Raw genomic sequence first — 25,809 nt, forward strand, 5'->3', positions numbered from 1 at the left:
ATCAACGAAATGTTCTTTTCCTTTTCAATTCTCGAAAGCAAAGCTACTAGTTTGATTTTCTTTCAATGGCACAAAGCATCTAAATGAATTTGGAGGAACCGGAACACCAAGAAAATCACTTAATGAAAGCACACAAAGTTCCCAAAACATCCAACAAAGGCTCCCAAATCAAAAGGAAAACTAAGTTCCGCACGAGCTATGTGATCTAAGCTCGGCAAGACAAGCAAGGATTGCAAGCAAGGAGGAAGCGAAAACCACTCGGAAACACAACCCAAAACACTTCAACAATCACTGAACAAGTGCAACAACAAATCTGAAGTTGGCCGGTCAAACAAGCAAACAAGATCCCTACGGGAGGCTTGACACACACACGGCCACTAGATGCCCTAGGGCTAGAGTGCGAAATCAATGGAGAGAAGCAAACACCCAGAGGATAAGAGTCTCAACCAGTCAAATAGAGATCCAACACAATCCAGCAGTTGTAAAAGTGATGGCGGAAAAACAATCCAAGCAGCGAAAGCAAAAAGGAAGGTATATGCAAACCCGAAAAATGAGCAAAAACGAAACCCTGCGGAACAAGACTTCGCAAGCAAGCAGCTTAGAGTTCAGATAATGAAAAACAAGTCACAAACCAAGTGGAGAGAAGAGGGGAAAGCTAAAGCAAAAAGTTCAGGAGGCTGATCTGGACAAAATCAAGTTTTACAGGATCATCGCGGGTGGCCTTCAGCAACTCGGCGCTGACGGGAGGGGTCCCGTAGCAACTTTGCGACGTCAGCGCGGAAATACACGGATAAAGCGCGCTGTCTCAGAAAAATGAGGTTAGCGCGACTATAAATCACACAGACGCGATGACAGGGAGGACAAAGAAGCAGGTGCGCGCCGTCAGCACGGAAGCACACGGATAAAGCGCGCTGTCTCTGAAAACGAGGTCAGCGCGACTATTGATCGTACAGGCGCGATGAAAAGGTCAACACAGAAACTGGATAAGCAAATAGGAAACCGAATATGGGACACTGGCTCTGCTTACAGTTCCTTAACAGGAAATATTGGCAGACCTGGATCTCAAGGAATGTGATACAGGTCTAAAGCCAGGCACTCTGGGAAATGAGATACAGGCATAGTGGACACCTACCCAACGACGTACAGATACACCCACTCCCCTCTTGGAGGTTCGAAGCCCCACCTCTAGGGAAATCTGTTAGGAAATTATATATTATGGAGCAATGGAACACATAAAATATTGCAGAAATATAAACACAGAAAACACACAAAACAAGAGAGACACAGATATATGTGGTTCACCTAGTTTGGGCTACGTCAACCCCGAACAGCCAGTCCTTCCTTTCTGTTGTCCAGCAAAATGAAGAGACACAACCTACAACAAATTTGTTGTAATATCCTCTATTTTCTCTCACAGTCTCACCTCTCTGTTTCTCGCTCACATAATACACATCTATATCTCAGCCTCAAATACAATTCCCTCATACAAAGAGAGGGGGTTGCCTTCTAGGGCAAAAAACCCTAAACTAAACATAAGTTCTACCATCAGATCATCTGCCTAATGAACGGCCCAGATTGACTAGAAATTACTATACTTTTACAAGGCAATTTTACACTTGTTTTTAGCTTCGAGGGCGCTGCCCCCGAAACCCCCCCGACAGGGGGGGATCCCAAAGGTCGCAGCTACCCCCCCTGGACCCCCCTTGCAGCGAATATTTTACGGGCGGCATTTCGATCTGGGGTCCTATGCGGCGACACCTTTGAATATAGAAGATAATCAGGCTCCACACCCAACAAAATCCCTACTTGTGTGCACCAGCTAGCTAAGACTCCACCAACCTAAAATTAAAAGACTCACTCGACCTAAAAACTTAAAAGACTCACTCGGCCTCAAAAATGAAAAGACTCACTCGACCTAAAAAATGAAAGGACTCAATCGACCTCAAAAATCAAACCATAAAAATAACTCTCACTCTAGGGAGATGCCTAGGTCCCTTCTCCCTCTTCGAGGGGTGCGGTCTATCTTTTCTCTCTCTTTTTTTTTTTCTCGTTACCCTAAAGGGGGACAATATGCCAAAGCCTGCGAGCGCGTCAACATGACCAGGACTGCAGGAAAGGATAAGAGTGATAAGGGACGTAGCCAAAGTCCAACATCTATTTCACTCACCTACCATGAATCTCCTACCAGAGCTTACTAAGGAATGTAAAACATCTATGTAAGGTTCCACAAACTACCTTCTCCCCGAACCATTCATGCATGAGTAGAACAAGGTAGGATGCCCCTCTAAGGGCAGAAACCAAAGAGTTAAAGGAGGTCCATGGACTACCTATCTGTTAGCGTCATGCCGATTCTTCCTTCGTTTCATCCCTGCCTTGTTCAGCTAGCTTAGTCTAAGTCTAAGTCTCAGTAGCTAGATTATGTTCCTATGGTTGGATAAGCTTCACCTTAATCTTTCTCTTTTTCTTTATTGGTAACAGGATCAACCTGCATCATAGCTTGGTAGCGCTGATAACCGGTAGCCTAATAGCAGCACGAGCTCCGGTTTCAAGATAATAAGCCCAGTCGCTTTCTTTTCTTTCTTATAAGGTTGAAACCTCACTTAGTAGGGTTAATCATGCGTAAGTAGAACTAATTCTGTTGCACAGATAACTCATATGAAACCACTAAATAAGTACAGGAGATATTCTCTCAAGGTGTAGGCTTAATTAATTCATTATGTAGTACAGGTCTTTTTGTAGCGGCCACCGGATGTACAGGAGCTTTTAAGAGATGGCACCAATACATGCGAGAGGTGGGATGAAGAATCAGTTGTAAAAAGGCTCTAAAAGGTCTGAAGCACCAAATGAAAAGAAAGCACGATAAGTAGTTGTGGTTAAGAGAGATAGATTAGCGTTTAAAGGGTGGAGAAAAGCTTCTGAAAAGGGCATCATCTACCTATGGAGGTCGGTATGTTTACTAGCGCATGAACTAGCACGAGGTGTAGGTCCAAGTAATTATAAACATATATAGATCTATATAAGATATAATAACAGCTAGCTTGGAATGTGTTACCATCATGAAAGGTATATAATCGGGATGCCTACCGAACACCAGCGAGAGGGGTAAAGAGCTAATGTGGGATACAACTACAGTTATTAGGAGCCTTTCCTTCATGAAGAAAACAAATTTCCGAATAGAAAGTGCTTGGTCTGGCCCCCCAAAATAGATACGCTCCATGTTCCCCGTATGAGAAAGAACCAGTATGAAAAAGGGGTGACGAGAGGTATTGAACTACTGTGGATACAATGACAATATCAAAAATTTCAGGTGGGTAAGTGAGATCGGAATCATCAACCGGACTTCAACTATATGGGTAGGTATGGAATCATCGACTGACAAGTATGACTAAGGTGATCACTAAATCGATTTGGCGCTAAGACCCGTATCAATATAATAGCGAGCCAAGTTCTTCTAAAAGAAGGAAAATAAATGCGACAATGGAAAAATAGAGTGTCATTAAGACATCAACTGGTGTTGAAGAAACTAGGGCTGGCTTGGCAAGCCGTGAGCTTCGAGCCCACCCGGGTATCACCGTTATTGGGAACGAGATGCCAACCAGCCCCTTCGAAGAATACCGAAGCAGATTTGAGTCTTGGGTTCCTGGGCGAGCTTGCTTATTTTAGGACCTCATGCAATTCTAACAAGGACCCCAGGCTTAAGGAATTCTTCCCTTGCTCCAGGGACGGGCTCTTGGGCTTAAGGCTAGCAGCTATAACTCCAAATAAACAGGACCAACACCAGAAAAAGTAGACCCCCTTCTCACTTTCCAATTTACCAAGTCAAAACTTAAGGATTCGATGGGATTGAATGAGTAATACAAAGAGCCTAAAGCAGGCTTGAGTCAGGCCTGATCTGCTAAACAAGTTGACAGGGAGTAATGCTAACCCCTACAAATGGAGACTAGCCAATAGCCAACCAAATAACAGTCCCAAATCCTAGTTAGACGTATCGAAGATCCTTTCTCTTCTCCTTAGCTCATGGTACCACAACCTAACGTCACCCCTGGTTCTCTAGCTAGTCTTATCATTCTCTGATCAAACAGTACCCAGAGCAATCAGGAAGATACCTGCAGCTAAAGCCCTCACTGTGACTGTGGGTAGTTTAGTTTAGGTGCCTTGGTTCCTCCACTTGAGTTGACTCCTGGCCGCAAACGTGCGTAGGCAAGTGAAATCCTTCACAATCTAATGCTCATGTTTACTTCAGGCCTTCTAAACTACCTCTTCCATTTTTATTGCCTTAGGTAGTTCAGGACCAAATTATGTACCTTCCTTATGTCAGGTAAGTTGTTCCTCCTCACCGGGGATTGGGGTGTGTTAGAGTCGGTATTTTCATCCCTCCGTCAGAGATCAAATCCTCTTGTTGCATTTATTAGGTGTCCCGCCCAGTCATCTGCATTCCATTAGGCACATAGATCATCTGACGGTAGTGGCATTCCTACAGTTTCCCTCATGTTATCTACCTATTGGCTCATGTTTGTTCATTTAAAAACATATACAGTCTTCCTTTTATCTCGAAAATTGCAAAAGTTGTCTTTAGGGTTTCATCGTCAATTAGGTCTAGGGTTTCATAAAAAAATGTGGTCCAATAATTACTAGCAGGCCATGAGGAGGTTGCAACATCAATAAATTTCATCACCAAGTGTTCGAAAATGTGTTTTTCCTCAAAACTCTTTTTTGAGGAAAAAACTGAGTATTTAGCTTTCATTGTAAATTCCTTCATCTGCACCCTGGTTTCTTTCCTTAGCCCAAAAGCTTCAACACCTGCAAGACAAGCAAAGCTCAGGCCATTTAGTTCATTACAAAATTCAAATGAAGTGAAAAAGTGAAAAAAATAGAGTTTGAAGATAAATTCATTTGCAAAACATTATGAAAGTGGGTTTTGGAAAAATAAATTTGAAAATCTCATGCATAAATCATTTCTCCAAGTGTTTTAAGTTCATTTCTATTCCAAGAGCAAGGAGAACCAAAGCAAAACGATTTGGGAGAGTGAGTGTGAAGTTTGGGTAAAAAATTGTTGTAAGTTGCCGTCACGGCACACTGGGCAGGAGGCGCGACGCACTCACTGGGCACAGCGCATTGGGCCTCAGGATCCAGTGAAAAATAATACGGGCACGCCGCATACAGAGGGCATGGCGCATTGGGCTGCATGCGCGGCGCATATAGCTAGAGGGCCCAAAAATCGCCAGAACCACCTCCAATCGCCAAAAATCGCACGGATTTGCCAGGTATAGCCTCCATCATTGTGTTTCATCCAAGTTTGTACTTATATTACGGTGGTTGATGAATGGTAATGGTTTAAAAAAAAAACATCAAACCCTACCATTTGAAATTCCAAGAAACTTGCTAACTCAGGTTTGATTAACAATTTTGCAACCAAGTCTATCATCCCTCCATCACTTCCTTATCCCATTTTTCCCTTGATTTCATTGTTCCCTAAGTTCCCATACCCCCTAAAATCTCTAATCCCCTATTCCAAGTTCCCTTTCCCAAAGTCCTAAATGTAAAACCCCAAACCCTAATCTTATACAAAAACTCCCAAAACATCCCATATTTCCCTAACTAAATATATCCCAACAGTTCATAAATTCCCATTATTTTTCCCTCCCCTTACAATCCCTGGTTTCACTATTTTCCCTTGGTGGCAGAGGTAAAACAATCATCAAATGCAGTCCAACACAGTTTGACACATCAGCACATATTTCTCCAAGGCAATTTGTCTACCAGCAGCTATGGCATCTGATCCTTCATATGATTACGAAGAGGAGACCCAAAGTGACTCACCTACGAAGGGACATGCACCCAGGAGGCCTCATAAAGGTGGCAGACATATCAGAGAAGAACCAACCACTCTTGCCGAGTTACAGGCTTGCCCTCTTGCCATATTTTGTTTCCAGCATCAGTCATGTTATGAATTTTGCGAGAAGGTTGCTAATATTCAGTTTCATCATGAGTTGGCCCACTTATTTGTGTTGCATTTACATGGTGATCAAGACACTCTTGCTGGTGTCACTTTCACATTAATGCCAGAAACCATTTCATTGGCAACCGGCATACCAAAAATTGGAGAACCATGGAACAAGAGGCATAAAATTGACCGGCAGCACTATGAACCATACATCAAACCCAGTTTTTTGAGATAGATCAAGAGAGTGTTTCCTTTTCGGTTCCTTAAGGATGAATATGCTCCTTTAATGAAAATCATTATGAAGTATTTCACCTGTGAGGGCTGGTTCTCCCGCTTGTATGCTTATCACATCAGGTTGCTGATGCATTTTACTCGGGTACGCATGATGAACATTCCTTATTTCATATGCCGAAATATAGAGAAGATGACCACTCTTGTGTAGCACAAGACCCCTCAGCAGCAGTTCAACAATATTTATTATTTTGCTCTCATCAAAATTGTGGTCGCTCATCAGCTTGGTTTACAGGGCATCACTTGGGATGACTTCATCTCTCGTGAGTTTTTCAGAGCTTCACAGGGACCTTCGGAGGCTGGGCATGAGATAGGTGGACCTTCTTATCAGCATGAGGGTCACAAGACCGCTAGTGTGCCGGTGTTCATCTCCTATCAGAGGGGAACTAGACGGTTGTTTGCAGTAGCAAAGCGAGTGTTATCTCCACCTGGGGTTGAAGGGGCCTTGCTTCCTTCATCAGCACAGCAGGTTCAGGACCGAGGCAAGAGGCCACTATAGGAGGAAGGACCATCTGGTGAGCGGGAGACTGATTTCATCCTCATTGCGGGTGATGATACTGATATGGGCTTGCAAAGTGCAAATCTTAGAGAGATCATTAAGGAGCAGCAGGCGGACATTGATGCATTGTCTACCAACTTGGACAGAGCCCAATGGACTATACAGTACTTGGAGTAGAGGAATAAGCAGCTTGAGGATCAGCAGGTGGTTATGGAGTTGCAAAACATTCGGCAAAACTGCCAAGCTGCCCAAAGGAGGAGGGTGGAGTTCACTTCCTTAGAGCAAGAGACCAATGCTGACAGGGAGTCATGGCTCGAAAGAGTCAATATCCACTTGGAGAGGAAGCTGGAGAATGCAATAAATGAGAAGAATATGCTTCGAAACTTGCCATATCATTACTTGTCCCGGAACTTGGTGTGCCAAGCGAGAATCTGGAATTTGAAAGCAAAGTTGAAGAGAGAATCAAGGAGGAAAAAAGAGGATGAAGGACTTCAGATATTGGCTAAGGCTTCCTTGGCCCATCACAACACTTGATAGAGAAGACTCTTTTTGCTTTTTTGCAAATTTTTGGCACAAAAAATAGGTTTTTCTGCCTCATGCGCCGCGCCACGTGGCGCTCGCTTTTGCTAGAGGCCTCCAAATCTCAAAAACTCGGTATTTTTTGGATTTTTCATGCAAAATTACACTTGTCTACCTATGGCCAAGAAATTTGGGCAGGTTTTGAGCCCTCAAAAAGGTCAAAAACACTAAAAAATGGCGTCACCGCCCCTATTTTGACACATAGGAAGTAGTGTTGGGAGAATGGACTTTTGGGGGGCAAAATGGAGGCCAAATTGAAAAATTCTACTTGGGTTGGAAAGTAGACAGGCAGACCTTTCCAACAAGCATGCCTAGAGCTCATTTTGACATCGAGAAGGCCTCCATAAGTGGGTCCAAATAGGCACTATGCATAGAGAATCAGGCGCAGCGCATAGAGAAAAATTGCCAGTTTGACCAAGTTTTGCTCTGTTTTTCGCCCAGCTTCGCCTAGTTTGTCTTTTTCACTTTCCTAATGGAAAATTTATGATGTAATATGATGAAAATTGATGGATTATGATGTAAATATGTTGGATTTTCACTTTTAGAGGTAGATTCATCAGTTTAGAGGTTGTTTGAAACTGAATGAATCAATTCCCTTGTTTCTAGTGGCATGCTGTTATGTTGCCTAGTTTCTAGTTCTTAGTTTAGAATTAGTTGGATCAGCTCCTAAACTTGATATCTCAACCCCTAGAGGCAAGGATGAGCTATGTTTGTCTATATTATGTTATTTTTCAGTCATTACCATGGTTGGACTCTTGAGAAAGCCGTGAGCTTCATTGTACATTTATTTTCAGTATTTTGGCTAAGGAATTGAGACCAGGATTTGTAGCACTCTTTGGGATTCATGTGGAAATTTGTCTTGGTACAGTGATTCTCCTTGTGATTGTGAATTTTTTTATGTGATTGCATTATCTATCTTATTTCTTTTGAACTAAACAAAGAAGAGTGTAAGTAGAATTCATTGAAAGTGAAATGCTCTACTTGAAGTTTGCTTTAGTTGTTTGATGTTTTCAGCTGTTTGGGGAGGATTCATGATTGCTCTTGCCCTATTCAACACCTCAGATGTCTTTTCCTTCCATCTCACTAAAATTTAAGTGCAAAAATGATTGCCTACCTTGCCCCATTGAGATCTCTGCAGAACTGAGCCTCAATCCCCACACCCCATAATGTGTCTTTCCCTTTGAGTCAACAAGTCATCACTTTATCAAATGAAACTCTCTTACAAATATACCTAGCCTAAAATCAGAAGATATTTAAGCCATATCAAGCCCCATATATAATCATTTGCTGAGATTGACTCGGAGAGAGCCCTCTCCTGACCTGGTAGGGCTAGCTACTGGGTTGAGCGTGGTTTGATGTCAGCCCTAGATCCTACCTTTTCAGCCTAAGGTAAACCTAGGATCTAGCAGGGTGGGTGGGTAAATAGATGCCAGGTGAGTTGTTCCTCCTCAAGATCCCTGTGAAGAAATGCACTCTTCACGTCCATCTAAGGAACTTCCCAGCGTTGAGCTGCAGCAATGGCTAGCACAAGCCGTATCGAGTCCATTTTTGCAACTGGTGCAAACGTCTCATTGTAGTCAATGATAGGTACCTCTGATAAGCCCTTTGTCACTAGCTGAGCTTTATTCTTATTTACTATATCATCTGCTGCAAACTTTGTCTGATATATCCACTTACATCGAACAAGCTTTCTTCCTGGATGGATAGAAACTAGATTCCAAGTGTGGCTCCTAATCAGCAAACCATACTCCTGCATTACTGCGTCCCACTCAGGAATACCAGAAGCCTCTTGAAAAGACTGCAGATTTGCAGTAGTATAAATATAGTAGTGGATTGGTAGAAAAGGTTCTGTAGTAGAGAGAGCCCGTGGAGCACCCTGAAACTGAGAACGTGTCTGCCTGATGTCTGCTAGATCCCCAACTACATCGCCTACTGCCTGTGGTGTCTGACACACCCAAAGTGGTCTCACTGTTAGATGTGTAGCAGCATCAAATCATTGTGAACAAGCTCCAGAACGTTTTTAGCTCTCCATGCTTTGCCTTTGTCAAACTTATCCTCCGGATGCTTGCTAAGAATGCAGCCCTGGCAGACACCATCAGAAAATCTTACATCTGGCAACCTTGTAACCATGCTCTTCTTGTTGAGTTGTTGCAAATAGTGGTAGTTGAGCTGGCCAAACTGCTCATGTCACAATCTTCTCACCTCATCTAAATGAGTGAGTAAAACAACAGATGGAGTCTTGGGAACAAATTTTGAGAACACCATTTGTCATCTCACTAATGACCATAGAATCGGGTGTGAACTCAACCCGCCTGCCTGAACCAGAATGAGTGATTTGGTAAATAGAGAGGAGATTGGTTGATAATGAAGGAACACAAATAACATTTTGAAATGTCCCATCATCCATATCAATAGATCCTCTCCCATAGACCTCAAAAGGAGTATTATCTCCCATCCAGATAGTCGATGTAGTACAAGGCTCCAAAGATGCAAGGTCATCTTGAGATGAAGCCATGTGGTGTGAAGCACTCGAGTCAAGCACCCATGAGGAAGGTTGAGATGCAACAGCTACAAGTGCCTGAGCTGGATCCTTTGCTTTCGCTTTCTTCTCCTATGCCTTGGCAGACTCTTCAGCTGGTGAACTCTTTTTGACAGAATTGGGTGATGTTCTTCTTATAAAGAAGATGACTAAGATGATCAAGTTGCTTCTTCATGTACTTGTGTTCATCATGCCTGAGCTTGTTGCAATAAACACACTTGACCTTCTTAGACTTTGGCTTTCCAGCTTTTGAATAAGAGGTATCATGAGAGGGAGAAGGGACCTGGGCGTCTCCCCAGAGAAAGTTTGATTTATTTATGGAGTCTCAGATGAGGTTGGGACCACCAGTGGCCGGGTTGATGAGATTTCCCCTAGTGGCCCACCTGAAAAGTGGATCCATCCTTAGCTAGGCAAGTCAGCTTCCATCTTCCCTAACTGCCCATCTTAAATTTAAGATTGACAGTCCACTTTGTGGATTGGGATCCATGTGTTGTCCCCTCTAACCCAGTGGCCTCTGGTATGGGTTGGTGGTAATCGTGGACCGAGGCAAGCCAGTTCTGGGTCCCTAACATCTTAGTCAGAACGAGGCGGTCTGATTTTAGGTTGGGACCACTCATACTATAGGAATTGAGTGCTCTATCCCCAACCATCATACTTAGATTCATTTTTCTCATACTCCAAACTGTTCATACTAACTTCATCTCTCTCTATACCCATCCTACCTTCTTTCTAGCTATACACATCTAGAACACAACTAGCTCCTCCCTATGGAAACATCCACTAACATCACTATCTCTCTAAGGATATACTGAGCGTATTGAACCAATCAACCAAGCAGACACTCAACCAATTAAAGCATATATGCCTAGCTCATTCTAACAAGCTCCATCAATCTATCCATAAAGCAAGGAGGTAGACTGAAATCAATCAATCAGTCAATCAAGGAAGCAGACTGCATTCCAACCATCATTCCAGCAGGCAGAGGAAACAACCATCTTACACAACACTCCAACCTGCCTTATGAGCCCATACTACCCAACGAACCTCTACCCATCTCAACATCCAGACCTTCTAGCCTAGCCATCAGAATCATACTCATACCGCGTAGACCACTTAAACTCTCTCTATCTCCATACGTCTTACTCTGCTAACTCATCAAATACAGCAGGCAGACTCTGACAACTATCCATCCAGCAAGCAAGCATTCCATCCATCCCTACTATCCCTAGCACCCATACCAACCATCAAAATCAGACCGCTAAGATGAACTCACCCTATCCCCATCGAACTCTATCTCCATCTAGTAGATCTATCCCACTGAACCCCTTTTCTCTATATACAGCTAGACCAATTCTCTCTAAACCTAGATACCATCTAATAACATCACTACCATGAACCAAGCTTGGCAGATGAGATGGCTTGGCAGGTTAGAGGGCTTGTAGGTAGGAGCGTAATGACATATATAATGAATGAATCGATCACATAATGACATATATAACCTATCTCATTCATGACTGGAATCACTGGAATCACTGGTTGAAATGAACCAATTAGTTCAAGATCTCGATTGCATAATGACATATATAATATATGCTTTGAATCTCCCTTATTCATCAGAGTGGAATGGACAAGATATTGATATTGATGGATTCCCCCACCTCTAGACTACCGGACTATTTGTAGGGTGGAGAAATGCGGGTCACTATTGGGAGGTTCAACCCTAAGCTTACTTCTCATAATTCATAGAGAATCTCATGGATTTTCTCTTCCGTTCAGTTGCTACAAGAGCATCTCTTTCTTGATAATGGCGAACAACACCCGAAACACACTTATGGCTGCCTGTCACAAAACAAACTGTAACAAAAAACCACTGTACCTTTTTCTGGTTGTGTCGATGTGCATGTACATCTCTCCCCAGGGAATGATCAATATGATTCTCGGGTTCTATTTGGGAGTGGAAAGCGTCCTAGTCGCCGAAACAAAGGATCCGCCGTTTAGTATCCAGAATTTCCCTGTGGTTATGACCTATCTAATTGGGATAAAGAATCTGGTATACACCTACAACGATATCAAAATTATGTTGCTAAAAGAGTTCCATCCACATATCGTGGGCCAAGTGCAATTCATGAAAGTGAAAGGTTGGGGGAAGGTTTTCTCCATGTTCCCCGACCTTGATGTCTATAGCGACGTGGATATTCACATATGGGGGATGTCTCTCGAGGAGTACGAAGCCTGCCGGTATGCGACAACCAAAAAAGTCGGATTTCACTTAGCCAAAATGATCGTTAGCAAGGCATCGAAAAGGAAAGACAAAACTTTGCCCTCAGCAAGGGCTCATGAACCCCCAAGTTACGCAGGATTCATCAAAGCCCCTAGGGCTAGGCAAAATACGGAGGCATCTAGTATGCTAGAAGAGTGCGATTATTTATTTAGGGGATGACAAGTTATCTGAGCTGAACCTGAGCCGAATGAGCAGGATTCATCAATATTTTCAGGCATTAGGAGCGCCTTCTCCCTATTCCACGGAAGAGATTAGGCCGGAAAGGTTCGATGTGCTAAAGTGGCTCGTATACAACCTCCAACTTATGTGCACCCTTCAGGACGAACAACTCCTCTTATTAGGCCAGGTTAAAGGAGAAAACCCTGGATTCATACGACTCCTCAAAAAGGGGCTAAAGGTTTGCTTCGTTCCTCGCTGCCTAAACAACTAGGAGGGGGTTGATAATTCAAGGGAGGTGAAAATTCTTGACGGAATCGGTGACTCCACGTACTCAGACCGGGCAGAGGAGGAGAGCTCGTGCAGGACCAACTTGATCCGCCTCTTGGATGGACAGCTTGGGCTTTATGAATGGGGATCAAGAGGAGAAGACACGTTCCGAAATGAGATCAACACACCTGTCATCTTGGTGCCAACTCTAGCCAAAATACCTGCCACCCTACTGTCAAAAGAGTTATACTCCCAAATACGTGTGGTGGAGTGGAAATCCCCTCCTTTTTTCGATGTTATGCCCATGGGCAGAATGGCCACCACACTACTAGACGCTGCAGAAAGTTGTGAGCTGAGATATGGGCCTATTGACATTGACACTGAGTTCTCCACTTTCTGTCATATTTCAGATTGAAATGGTAATGATTTGTCATATCTCCAAATACTGGATATTTACTAGCGAAAATTATCATGGAAAAGTATCAGTGGAGAGGAGGTCCGACAAGAAAACTTGCTCTGCATAGATTCTTTCCAAATATAGGTGAAAATAAATGGACAACAATGTCTCCTAGTTGGCAAAAAGGATAACAAAGTTGGAATTCTTTGATTCTTAAGAAGAAGAAGAGAATCAAATGTTCATATGAGTTGACTCATCTCCAAGGTAACATGTTAAGAATTTAGTTTTTTGCTTTACTTTCCATCAACAATGAACTTGCTAATTAGTTTTATTATAAATATATGCTAGGAAGTAGTAATTCTAACATTCTCAGAATTGTTATTTTGCATTATTGCATTAGTTTTGAAAATATAATTATATGGAAAAAGGAAATTCAGTTGTGTTGTTAGTGTCATTACCCAAGTGGCATGTCAGTAGATAAGACTATGTACTTTTTTTTTTATAGTGGAAATATAATAGAAATCCCTAACTCACACATTCAAAAAGGAAAATTTGTATTAAAAACAATATCTTCTTAACTTTATTTTTTTAATAAATTTTATTACTTAAACCATCCTATATCAATATTAACCCCATATATATTAAGAATCGAGAGGGATCAAATATCTCGAGGTGAAAACCTCTTTTTTAGTGCAAAACTTGTGGAAAGGTTTGCATCTCGAGAGATTTCATCCCACTTAGCGCTTGATAGATTCGAGGATAAGATGGATCTAGGCTAGATTTAGTCATGTGCAACCATGGAAAATTTGTTGAACATCTAATTACTCTGATCATTTTAAATATATTAAATATTTCTAAAATTAATCTAGTCATTTTAATTTTAAATTTGCTTAGTTACCTTAGTTTGCCGAGATAATAGATATTGTTAATAAGTTGAATGATGAAAAATGTTGAAACAAAAGTTTTGAATGAAAAGTGAAAATGTAACAATGTTGAATGATAGAAAATGGGAATAATAAAAATGTATTCATTGTGATCAATCTGAAGCTATTTTCTTCTACCGTTCTTAGTGTCACACCTATTAGTTATGCCATATTTTCATATGGATCATATGAAAAGGGCAGTTGAAATCGTAGACCATTCAAATTCTTTAACTCGAGATTTTGTAGTAAACATCATATCTTGTCTCTCTTGCACTCCAATATTAATAGTATTTTTCTCCAAAGTCAATCATTGTGACTTATGGAGTGTTAAACCCCAAGTAAGTTTCAATAGTAGTTGTTTTCCATTACGTCGTTTGAATGCAAAGTGACTAACAATGTTTAATGATGGAAAATGAGAATAATAAAAATGTAGGCAATTAGAAATAGTTTATAGTTTCAAAAACAAAACATTTTAGGTAAGTGAGCATTTATTTAAGATGAGAATTCAAGTATTATTTATGGTTGAATTACTTTAACACAAGAATCAATGCACATCGTCAATAATTATTTTGTCCTTACACTGAAATCAATGCACACTATTAATCTAATTACTTTGAAATTAATGTACATCTTATGTCTAGTTACATCAAATTAGAAATCAACAACTACAAGGAAATCAATGCATCTACTGCGAGAATTCAAATAAAATTAGAAATCAACATCTACACTGAAATCAATGCATCTAGTGCAAACAATCAAATAAGTTTAGAAATCAACATCTACACTGAAATAATGCATCTAGTGCAAGCAATCGAATATGATTAGAAATCAACATCTACACTGAAATCAAAGCATCTAGTGCAAGCAATCAAATAAGATTAGAAATCAACAACTACATTGAAATCAATGCACCAAGTGCATTCGATCAAATAGGATAATGAATCAATATGTACACTAAAATAAATGCATCTATTTAGATGAAAAACCAAAATATTTATGGCTTCTAAATCCAATTTCTTTTACCTTTTGTAAAATTCTTACTTTTCTTTCTCTATAGTTAATAATGTTCAATATTATATAATACTATATAATATATGTATTTGTCTCTGTGTGTCTCTTTCTTCTTCCCTCTCCCCCCCTCCATTTTTGTGTCTATCTCTCTCCCTCACTGCTTCTCTCTCTGCCCTTCCCTCTCTCCCCCATCTCTCTCTCTCTCTCTCTCTCTCTCTCTCTCTCTCTCTCCATTTATATCTCTATCTCCCTCCAACTCTCCTTCTTCGTCTCTCTATCTCACCCCCCCCAAACACACATGTTATTTCTCTCTCTCTACATATATATCAATCTATCCCCTTCTTTGTCTCTCTATCTCACCCCCAAACATACACACTCTCTCTCTCTGTATCTATCTATCACTCTCTCCCTCCCTCTTCCTCTCTATCTCTATCCTTCTCTCTCTCTTCCCTCCTGCTATCCTCTCTCCCTCACTCTGCCTCCATCTCTCCCTTTTCACTCCCCCTCTCTCTCCACCTTTCTCTTTGTCAAGTACTCTCTCTCCCTTTGTCTCCCAACTCCCTCTCTCTCTCTCTCTCTCCATCCATCCATATGATTGAGAATTTTCACTTTGTGTAATCAGTAATATATGTAAGGTATAATATAATACTTAAAATGGAGATTATTGTTATTATAATATATTGGAATAATAATAATAAATATTATCTATTATTATACCAATAATAATATATAAAGAAATAACTTCTTACAGAAACAATGGTATGTTAATTTTACATTATAGATATGCCAATTTCTTTTTATCAAATTGATAGCTCAACATCTTACATTTTACATTACATTACTTTACAATTTACATTTATATGTTTTAATTTGAATATTAATTAAAATATGTGGAGATGACATTTAAAATAGTTCTCGACATTTAAAATATGTTTACATGTTTACTTATTTACTTACATACATTACACCTACAGTTCTCCACTATATTGGGTTGTAGACATGGGGGGTTTCAGTGGGGGAGCAATACCATACCATGTGGGTTCATATTGGGGGATATATATTGAAGAAAAAATGACATAATATATTGGGGGATATATAGGGGGTAAAGGGTTTTTATATTGGTAGGTATAGAAAATGGAGTTCGAAGTTAATAAAACAATATAAAGGGTTATAAAAATTGCTAATGAAAAATGAATACCTACAATATCTAGTGAAAGTAACGGTTTTTTAAATTGGAAAGGTGTATTGGGTTATTGGTAGGGGGTTAAATAATGTGATTTTTAGAGGTATTTTCCAATATGTAGCCAAATTAGGGGTATTTTTTAGTATAATATAAATGCACGTGATATGTCAAGGGTTCATTGAGTGAAGCCCCCGTGGTTGTAAATCACCTCTCGACTCAATTATTACTTCTTTGAGATCACGATTTAACAATTTTCGTTATTATAAGAAAAATCCTTAAAACAATATACAAAATCAAGAAATAACACTCACCAACCTTAAATCAACTATAAAATCGAAAAAAAAAACACTTCTAATATCACTCTCAATTTCTTGTATAATCAAAATTGTAATTTCTTTCAAATTTATGTTCTTGACAATTAATATCATTACACCTAAATCTTATAATTCATCTTAAATTAAGAAATAAATATTATTATACCATTATTTTCCAAATTTAAAATGATAATATCTTTAAAATCATAATTCAAAAATTTAATATAATTTAAAAAAAATGAAATTAAACAAAAATCAAATATGATATTAAAAAAACATATAAAAAAATTATTTTTTTAGTACTTTTAAAATATAAATTTTATATAAAATATAATTTATTATACATTATAAAAAATTATTTAAAAAAAAAAAATAATTAACAACATTACTCTCTCTATATATATATTTCGAGTTTCACCATTCAACTTCCCTCTTTCCCTCCATTATCATATTTTTAAGAAAAAGGTGCAAGAAGCACCCTTCATCATGACCCTTATACACAATCACCCCATTGTTGAAATGAGTAACATATGTAGATAGCATATCAACGCATTGTTTAAATAAAATATCTGGAAAGCGGGGTAAAGGGTGAGTGTAAGGGGAAGGAAGGAAGTGACTCGGGATGGAAGAGAGAGTGATACTCGAGAAGGAGAGCGAAGATTGAATTACATTACACTATATATATATATATATATATATATATATATATATATATATATATATATATATATATATATATATATATATATATATATGAGATTTGATTTATATTTATTTGAAGATTTTTTTATTTTTTATTTTTAATTTAAAATATAGGTTTAAATATTATTTTTTTATTAAAAAATTATTTTTTATATTCTGTTTTTTATTTTAATAATAATGGATTTTTAATTTTTTTTTTTTTTTAATTTAAAATATAAGTTTAAATATTAATTTTTTTATTAAAAATGTATTTTGTATATTCTGTTTTCTTTTTTTATAATAATAATGGATTTTTAACTATGATTTTAAAAATATTGTAATTTTGAGATTGGGAAAAACAAGGTTATGAGAAATGATATTTTTTGTTTGTTTAGGGATTGGTTTTAAAAGTTTGATAGTAAGAAGTGACAATTTAATAAAAAATAAGGAGGTACTAGAAAGAAGTGACAATCTGATAAAAAATAAGGAGTTACTAGGAATGCAAACTTATAATGTCAATTCTTTAAAAAAACATAATTTTAACCACCAAAAATATATGTTATATGTCACACTATTTTTAAAATGGGATAAAAATAACTACTAAATACAATTTCTAAAAAATGGAGACTCTTTAGAATTATTTCACATCAATATTTACATTGGTAAATATAATTATTTATGTCAATTGGGTTGGTTGGGAGGAATGTTTGAGACCCTCCTCATTCAGGTTCAATTTCCACAAGTGACATGATGAGCTTTGATGAAATAGCTTTAATTCCATGATGTAACGGATTGAAACATGTATATTACCCATACAGAATATAAAGAGTATTTAAAGTCAATTAGAGTTATCTTGGGTGGTTTGTGAGAAGGGATCACTGCTTCTGCTTGGCTAAGTGCTCTTTTTCCTCGGACTTAAGGAAACAGGTCAATGGCACAAGACCAAGAGGCATTTGGCATGAGTGAAAGCTTGCCTCCTTACAGATCACCAGTGGGAAATTCTAGGTGGCGTGGTTTTCCTTGAATGACAATGATAAGTCAACCTGCATTTGTAGAAGTAGCCAATGATGGCTATCCCTATTGCTGCTTTGACAACTAAATTATGATAGGTTTTCGCAATAAGGCTCAATGCATATACAATGTATGAAACATCACGTCTATGATAGTTGTATTGCTCATACACAACCCCACAATCACTTAACAATCAATATAAATGAAAAATAATTGGACGAATCCACGAGTGCTAGGACTGTAATGATCACCTCACCTCATACTTCAATTTGCCCTGCAACTGTAGTGAATCCCTGACCCAACTCATTTCTCATCGATGCTACACATAAAACTAGATCAGAGAGCAACGATTGCCGGCAGACACCAAACTTTTCAGGTAGAGCACTTCTCTCAAGATAGGGAAATTGTCGTAGATACACAATCAGTTGGTTGAGAGAATATCTCAACCACACACCAATCTCGGAAACAAAACAAAACTTTTAAATCTTGCATTACATTAAACACATATAAATACATTAATTATTGGTTTAAGATAAAAATATTATCTTAACCATACAATCCAATTTGTTGAGAGAATATCTCAACCACACACCTAAATAGGACCTAAGATCTCGTATATCTAACAAACTCCTAAAGAAACCTAATCACTTCATCACAAGACAAGTAGGAATTATATTTTCCAAGTCACCCCCTTAATGACTATTTGTCTCAATTTCAATTAGCAAGATCTACATCTGGTCCAATATAGAAATTACACATTCTACCTTATTCATGCAAACATCATCAAATTTTTGATGTCCATATAAAGGAATAACTATCTATTGGAATGCATGAGTACCAATGACTACAACCGCCCGTCTACTAGGATGTTCAAGTTCATGTACATGGTTCAGTCAACCATTATTTGCATACTTTTACATGCACTTGTAAATCCCTTGCCATCATTGTCATCATGGGTTTTCTTGGATTACCCATAACCATGCTCTGGGTTTTCTCGGCTTACCCTAAACCACGCCTAGGGTTTTATTGGCTAACCCTAAACCATGCCTATAGGAATCCCTGTTCACTTCACTCTCACATGTGGTTTCTGATTTACCACAAACCTACACTACAAAGTGGGTTTTGGCTTACCACAAACCTACACTTCCAAAATGGTTTTAATATTACCATGAACTTTATAGGGGTATACATGACTCATCATGCTTACATTACACACTCTAATTCATGGAGTTACTAGGTACATACTTTCCAAAGATCACTGCAAAACATCATACTTGCTTACTAATACATGTGTGATTCACATTTCAATATAATATTGAGTCTGCTTTATTATTCAACAGACAATCCTTTACCTTGTTTGTCCATCTATTGTTGCTTCAACCAACTAATATCCACTACCACCATCACACTTTGGCAAAATTCTTCTGAAAGCATATACAAACTTAGTGTCTTCATCTTGAATATTTTTTACTTCAATTTGTAGATGTTAGAGTGGTCAATTCTAAGAAATTGCATTTACATGTTAAGTTTATCACGCTCAACATTTTTCAGTTGCAGAACCCAAAGAATTCAAGAAGACAATTCATTTCATCAAAGCATATACTAATTTTTGACATAGTGGAAGTTTTGGTTCCATATTCACCCATGTGGAATGATTATTCCTCGCGTTTCTTTACCTCTCATAAAACAAAAAAAATTGCTGATGTTGCAGCTTTTCTTATGGGCTTTGATGTGGCACACTGTTGCTCCTCAATGTAGCTCCTTAACAGGTCCACAAGTTTCTCCTCAATGCAACTCCTTAACTCTGATCCTTCCTCAATTAGCTCTTCAACACTTCGACCCTCCATCTCGATTATCGCCAATTTCGCAGTGAGACAGAAACCTTGTCCTTTTTTTGGACATTGCTACTTTTGCTTACAGCCTTCATAGAACATCGCCTTTGATCCAAAGCGACTATTATCTCTGCAACACCGCCTTTTCAATCTCATTGATTTCAATGCATTTTTGAACAAATACAAGGAGATCTACATGAAATAGATCACACCACTGCTCGCATATATTACATGCAATTCGTCTCTCAGGTGGACTCTCTAGCCTTCGTCAATGCCACATGCAGGTCGGCTCTACACACAGATTAGAAACCAACAAATTTGATGCAACTAATAGCGCCCATTCCATTGGAACCACACATAGATCGATGACTATTCAACGAGAATTTGCATTATGGGACTTTTGAGGTCTAAAATGGGCCTCTTAAGGAAATTATAAAATAATAGTGGAAATAATAAAATAAGATTAAATTACATGATCAAATTTTAGAGGGAAAAAAAAACTATATTTTCAACACATATTTTCAGCTTATCTCCCTATGGGTTTACTCAAATTTCGAATGGAAACACTCGTTGGATGCATTATTTTGTTCCTCATCCAAGGAGTACCCATGTTACATACTTTTAATGGACCATTCTACACGAAAATGGAAAATATATGAAAAACGTGATTGCAATCACGTTTTTTCATGTATTTCTCATTTTTCTTGTAGCATGGTCTATCAAAAGTATGCAACATGGGTACTCCTTCGATGAGGAATTAAATTTTGCGTCCAATGAATACTCCCACTCGAAATGTGATTAAAACCTTGGGGAGATAAGTTGAAAATATGAGTTGAAAAAGTAGTTTTATTGTTTTATTATTTTATTATTTTTAATCCTTTTACTTTTTCACTCCAAAAATGGTGAATCATCCCCCATGATTGACATCATCATACTGAATCATATTGGTTCTTATAAATTTTATTTTGGTTGTACATTTTTCTTAGGAGGCCCATTTTAGACCTCAAAATTCCCCTAATGACAACTACAACTGGAATTCTTCACAACTCTTCATTTCATACCATGTAAAATTTGTCAGTTCACTCGTTGGCTACACATCAACCTGCAATGCCAACAACACTCATGTTTGATGGCTCAATCACAACGCAGAAAGAAACTTATTGGGCCGAAACACCCACACGCTCAGTGCATATACAATGTATGAAACATCACGTCTATGATAGTTGTATTGCTCATATGCAACTCCACAGTCACTTAACAATTAATAAAAATGAGAAATGACTGGACAAATCCACAAGCACTACGACTGTAACCGTTACCTCACCTCATACTTTGATGTGCCTGCCACTACAATGACTGGCTGAGCGAACTCATTTATCGTTGATGGTATGCATCAAGCTAGAGCATAGAGGAATGCTTGTTGAAAGACTACAAACTTTTTAGGAAAAGCCATTATTTTCTTCCAAATATGATGGGAACACCCCCCTCCTCCCCCCCCCCCCCCCCCCCACCCCCCAACCAAAAGAAAATACATGTTGCAAACATAAAAAGTATACTCTGAAAACAAATACATACTCTCTTATCTTCCTCGGCCCATGAGGGGCCAAGGCCCAACCCATACGAGCTCTAATACCAACAAATATTTTCTAAATGCACACTCTATTACATTGATCAACTAATATTACATATATACATGAAGTGTTGTCTCGAGATACGAAAATTGTCATGGACACACAATCAATTAGTTGAGTGAATATCTCAACCACACACCTATCTAGGCTAACTCCCTTTTAGGAGGGCCCAGGGGCATAGAGAGAGTGTAATTTATTGTTGCATAGTAGTGTGTTAGTTTGTATATGGAAGTGTGTATTATTTGTCAGTCAAACCTGTAGAGACAAGAGGGTTTATTGCAGGCTTGCGAATACTATCGATAGTGCACTTTCAACAGGAGGATGTCATTGATGCAGGGTCTGTTTGAGTCAAGATTCAAGCATCCTGTGGATTGAAGGTTGTTTTTGATGAAGATCTATAGATCCGCCTCAACCAACAGACGAGAGTCATGCCAAGTGAGATCTGTTGTGATTGATATAGTCAATTCTCGGGATTAATATCAGTTCATTGAATGGTTTAAACAGACCTGGCCTCACATACAAAGCCTCACAATGAAATTGCATTGCGCCATACATGACTCTAAGCCTATTGGAATTCAATATGGGAAACACTGTGGGGAGTTATGAAGCTTGCAGATCACTGTAGAGTGTAGCTAAAGCGTGAAAATATCTTCATGGCGTCTTTGAGGGAAGTTTACTTTAGTTTCATCTCGAAGATTGTGGATGAGACTCATCTCAGAAATCTATGATCATGTGATTTGAAGCACTTATATTGCTTCATCAGTAGTCACATGATGCTTGCAGAAATTTCAAGCTCTTTCACTGCCTTTGTCATCGTGCAACTTGCTACAGTCAATGAACTATTGATGGCTAGACAACGATGGGAATCATCTATAGAAAAACGATGGCGGAACTTTATGATGGAAGTGTGGCAGTCAAGTTTGAATCGAGGGCAGGTTGCAGAACTCAAATCCACAAGGAATAGCCAACCACATGCGTCTAGAGGAAGGGAGATTGTCCCGCAGCATAAAGAATTATGTGTAGGTGATGGCAGTGGAATAAATTTTTTAACCATTTCAACAATTATAGTCGCTATGCAATTTACATTTGGGCTGACAAGTTTTGGCACCAATAATCGTGTGGATTTTCTTGCCATAACAATGCACATGTCCCACTCAGCAGACGTTGTCCTATGCATCATTTTTTTTCTTTCTAAATATCAGTTTCTTTTCCATTTTTGTGACAAGCTGCAAGATTGGAGTTGTAGGGTGCCATGATGATTATGTTTTCTCTTTTGTGCTCACCATTTTGTTTTCAATGACCTTCGCAATGATGGGTGGCATCCATTATCCAATAGAGTCCAAAATGTATCATGGCATGTCTTTAAACCATGGCATATTTTATTTTGTACTAATATTCTGTAATAGATGTACAACACTGAATTCAAATAATGAGAAGGGTCACACCTATAAGGATTGCATTGCTTCTCAAATTCTCAAGAGATGTCTTTATGGCATTGAAATTTTTTCCACTACGTTTAATGGCTTGAATGTTGACTAAAAGCAAAAGTGCCGAAAAATTTGTCTGAAAACATTATTTTTACTGAAAAACAAGTGCAACCATCAACCATAAGTATTTGAAAAAATAGTTTAAATAAAAAAATTATGAATATGCAAATTTTGCAAGCAAAGGTATGCTTCCTAACATCGACTATGCTACACTCTTCACATATAATCCCATATTCTCATAGATTCAATTATGAAACCCCACTCACACTGGTCATTAATAATATTTTGCATGGCCTATCTTCATCTGCATTCAAAGAGTATGATAATGTGTAGTGTAAATGTGTGACAAAGGCGAAGATACTGGAGCTTACTACTCTAGGAAGGGTTCATTATGGATATTAGAGGAGGATTCGTGTCCTGACTATATGATAAAGGCCGAAGAATGTTTGAGACGTGAGAAAGAAAGAGTTGCTCACTATTTGCATTCCAGCAGCGAGCAGAAGTTATTAGAGAAAGTAGAAAATGAAATCCTCTCCCGCTACTATATTCAACTTTTGGAAAATAAGTATTCGGGGTGTCATGTTTTGCTTACAAACGACAAGAAAGACGATCTTTCGAGAATGTACAGGCTGTTCTGTAGAATACCTCAAAGCTTGGAACCTTTTGCAAGTATTTTTAAACAGCATGTAATCAGCGAAGGAATAAAATTATTTAAATGGGTGGAAGATGTTGTCAAGAATAAGAATAATAATATAGATGACATTCCAGCACATGAGTTTGTGGAGAAGATTATTGAAGTGCATGATAAGTGTAGTGGTTACGTTGTGGAGGCATTTCAAAGAAGCAATATTTTTTATAAAGCCTTGAGGGACGCATTTGAAGTAATATGTGATAAAAAAGTCGAAGAAAGCACATGTGCAGAGTTTCTGGCTACATTTTGTGACAACGTGCTTAAAAAGAGCGGTTTAAGTGATGATCATATTGAGGGTATTCTTGAAAAGGCGGCGAATCTCCTTCAGTATGTTAGTGATAGAGATTTGTTTGCTGAATTTTACAGGAAAAAACTAGCTTCCAGATTACTACACCATAAAAGCGCAAATGAGAGCCATGAACGAGCCATGTTGTCAAAGATAAAGGATCAATATGGTCTCCAGCTAACGTCAAAGATGCAGGGCATGGTTAATGATTTCACACTGGCAAGGGAGACTCAACCTGACTTCAACACATATCTTCATGATTATTCAAATGTGCATCCTGGAATAGAGTTGACTGTTACAGTATTAAATAATGGGTTCTGGCCAACCTACAAGTTATTCAACCTCAATCCACCAGCGGAAATTCTTAAATGTATTAGGGCGTATGAAGGCTTTTACTCTACAAAATATCAGCATCGTAAACTTACATGGATGTATTGTTTGGGAAATTGTAAACTTATAGGAAACTTTGATACTAAGCCAATAGAAATTGCAGTATCAACCAACCAGGCAGTCATGCTTTTATTGTTCAATGATTTTGAAAGATTGAGCTGTGAAGAAATCAGTTCACAATTAAATTTGCGAGAGGAGGATGTTATTAGACTGCTTCATTCATTTGTATGTGGAAAGTACAAGATTATTTTGAAGGAGCCGGTGACTCAAACAATAACAAAAACTGATAGTTTTGAATTCAATGCTAGCTTCACCTGCAAATCTGCGAGGATTAAGATTTCACTTCCACACATGGATGAGAAGAAGAGAGTCAGCGAGGTTGTAGATGGCGATAGATGCCATGCCATCGATGCTGCAATAGTTCGGACGATGAAGGCTAGAAAAGTCTTGAGCAGTCAGGAATTATTCGTTGAATGCGTTGAGCAACTGCAAGCCACGTTCAAACCAAAAGTTAAATTAATGCAGAAGCAGATTGAAGATCTGATTTCAAGGGAGTTCATAGAACGGGACAAAGAAAATTCTAATATCATTCGATATATAGCATAAAAGAAATTGCTCAATATACATGGTATCATTTTCGGGTATTGTTTTAACCCTACATTTTCAGTCATTCATTTGCAGGATACGAAACTTTTCAAATGACTTTGAACATATTGTTTTGTAGAATTTGATTTTATCTAAATTATTATTCCTGCCGTTGTAGAATTAGATTTTATGTAGCCGTGATATAACCAGTTTGGTATCTGCATTGACTATTATTTTCTAGATTATTTTATATCTTATTTCTTATGGTGTTATTGGTTGCCTAGGCTTTCATCTTCTTGAGTCATCATTATAATCTTATATTTGGCTGGAAACAGAAGTTAAACCATGGATTGTCCCGTCTCTTTTGTCAAAAATTGAACCAATTTTATTTGAAACAAATCATTTCACTTTACCTTGATATGTGTAATTGGTTGAAAGGCCATAGTTTTTAATTATTTGCTGCTAGACATGTCTCCTGTGCCAAAATTTGAACCAATTTTATTTGAAACAAACTGTTTTACTTTAGCTCGATATGTGGACTTGATTGAAAAGTTATGGTTTTTAATTATTTACTGCACTATATATAGAATTAGATTTTATGTAAATTAGATTGTTTTGTAGAATTAGATTTTATGTAAATTATTATTCATGCAGTTGCACAAGCCACATGACCTTGCTTGCTACATTTTCAGTACTCCTTTTTATCTGTTTTTGTAGTTGCTCCCTATGAATTAGAATACTTTTTGGTTTCTTATTGTGGAATCTGATTTGAAGACTTTTCCTTCCAACTCTGTTCTTATGATCGGAATTTATCACCTTAGTCATAAC

The 25,809-nt window shown here is 38.3% G+C and overlaps 1 pseudogene; it reads left to right on the plus strand.

Annotated features, from left to right (window-relative positions):
* The first annotated feature begins 23,367 nt into the window (after nt 1–23,367).
* LOC149190486 (cullin-1 pseudogene) lies at nt 23,368–25,002 on the plus strand (annotated as a pseudogene).
* The last annotated feature ends 807 nt before the right edge of the window (nt 25,003–25,809 follow it).

The sequence above is a fragment of the Pinus tabuliformis genome, chromosome 3_1, assembly GCF_031772625.1.
Source record: "Pinus tabuliformis cultivar Carrire ecotype Pingquan chromosome 3_1, CPIR1, whole genome shotgun sequence".
NCBI lineage: Eukaryota > Viridiplantae > Streptophyta > Pinopsida > Pinales > Pinaceae > Pinus > Pinus tabuliformis.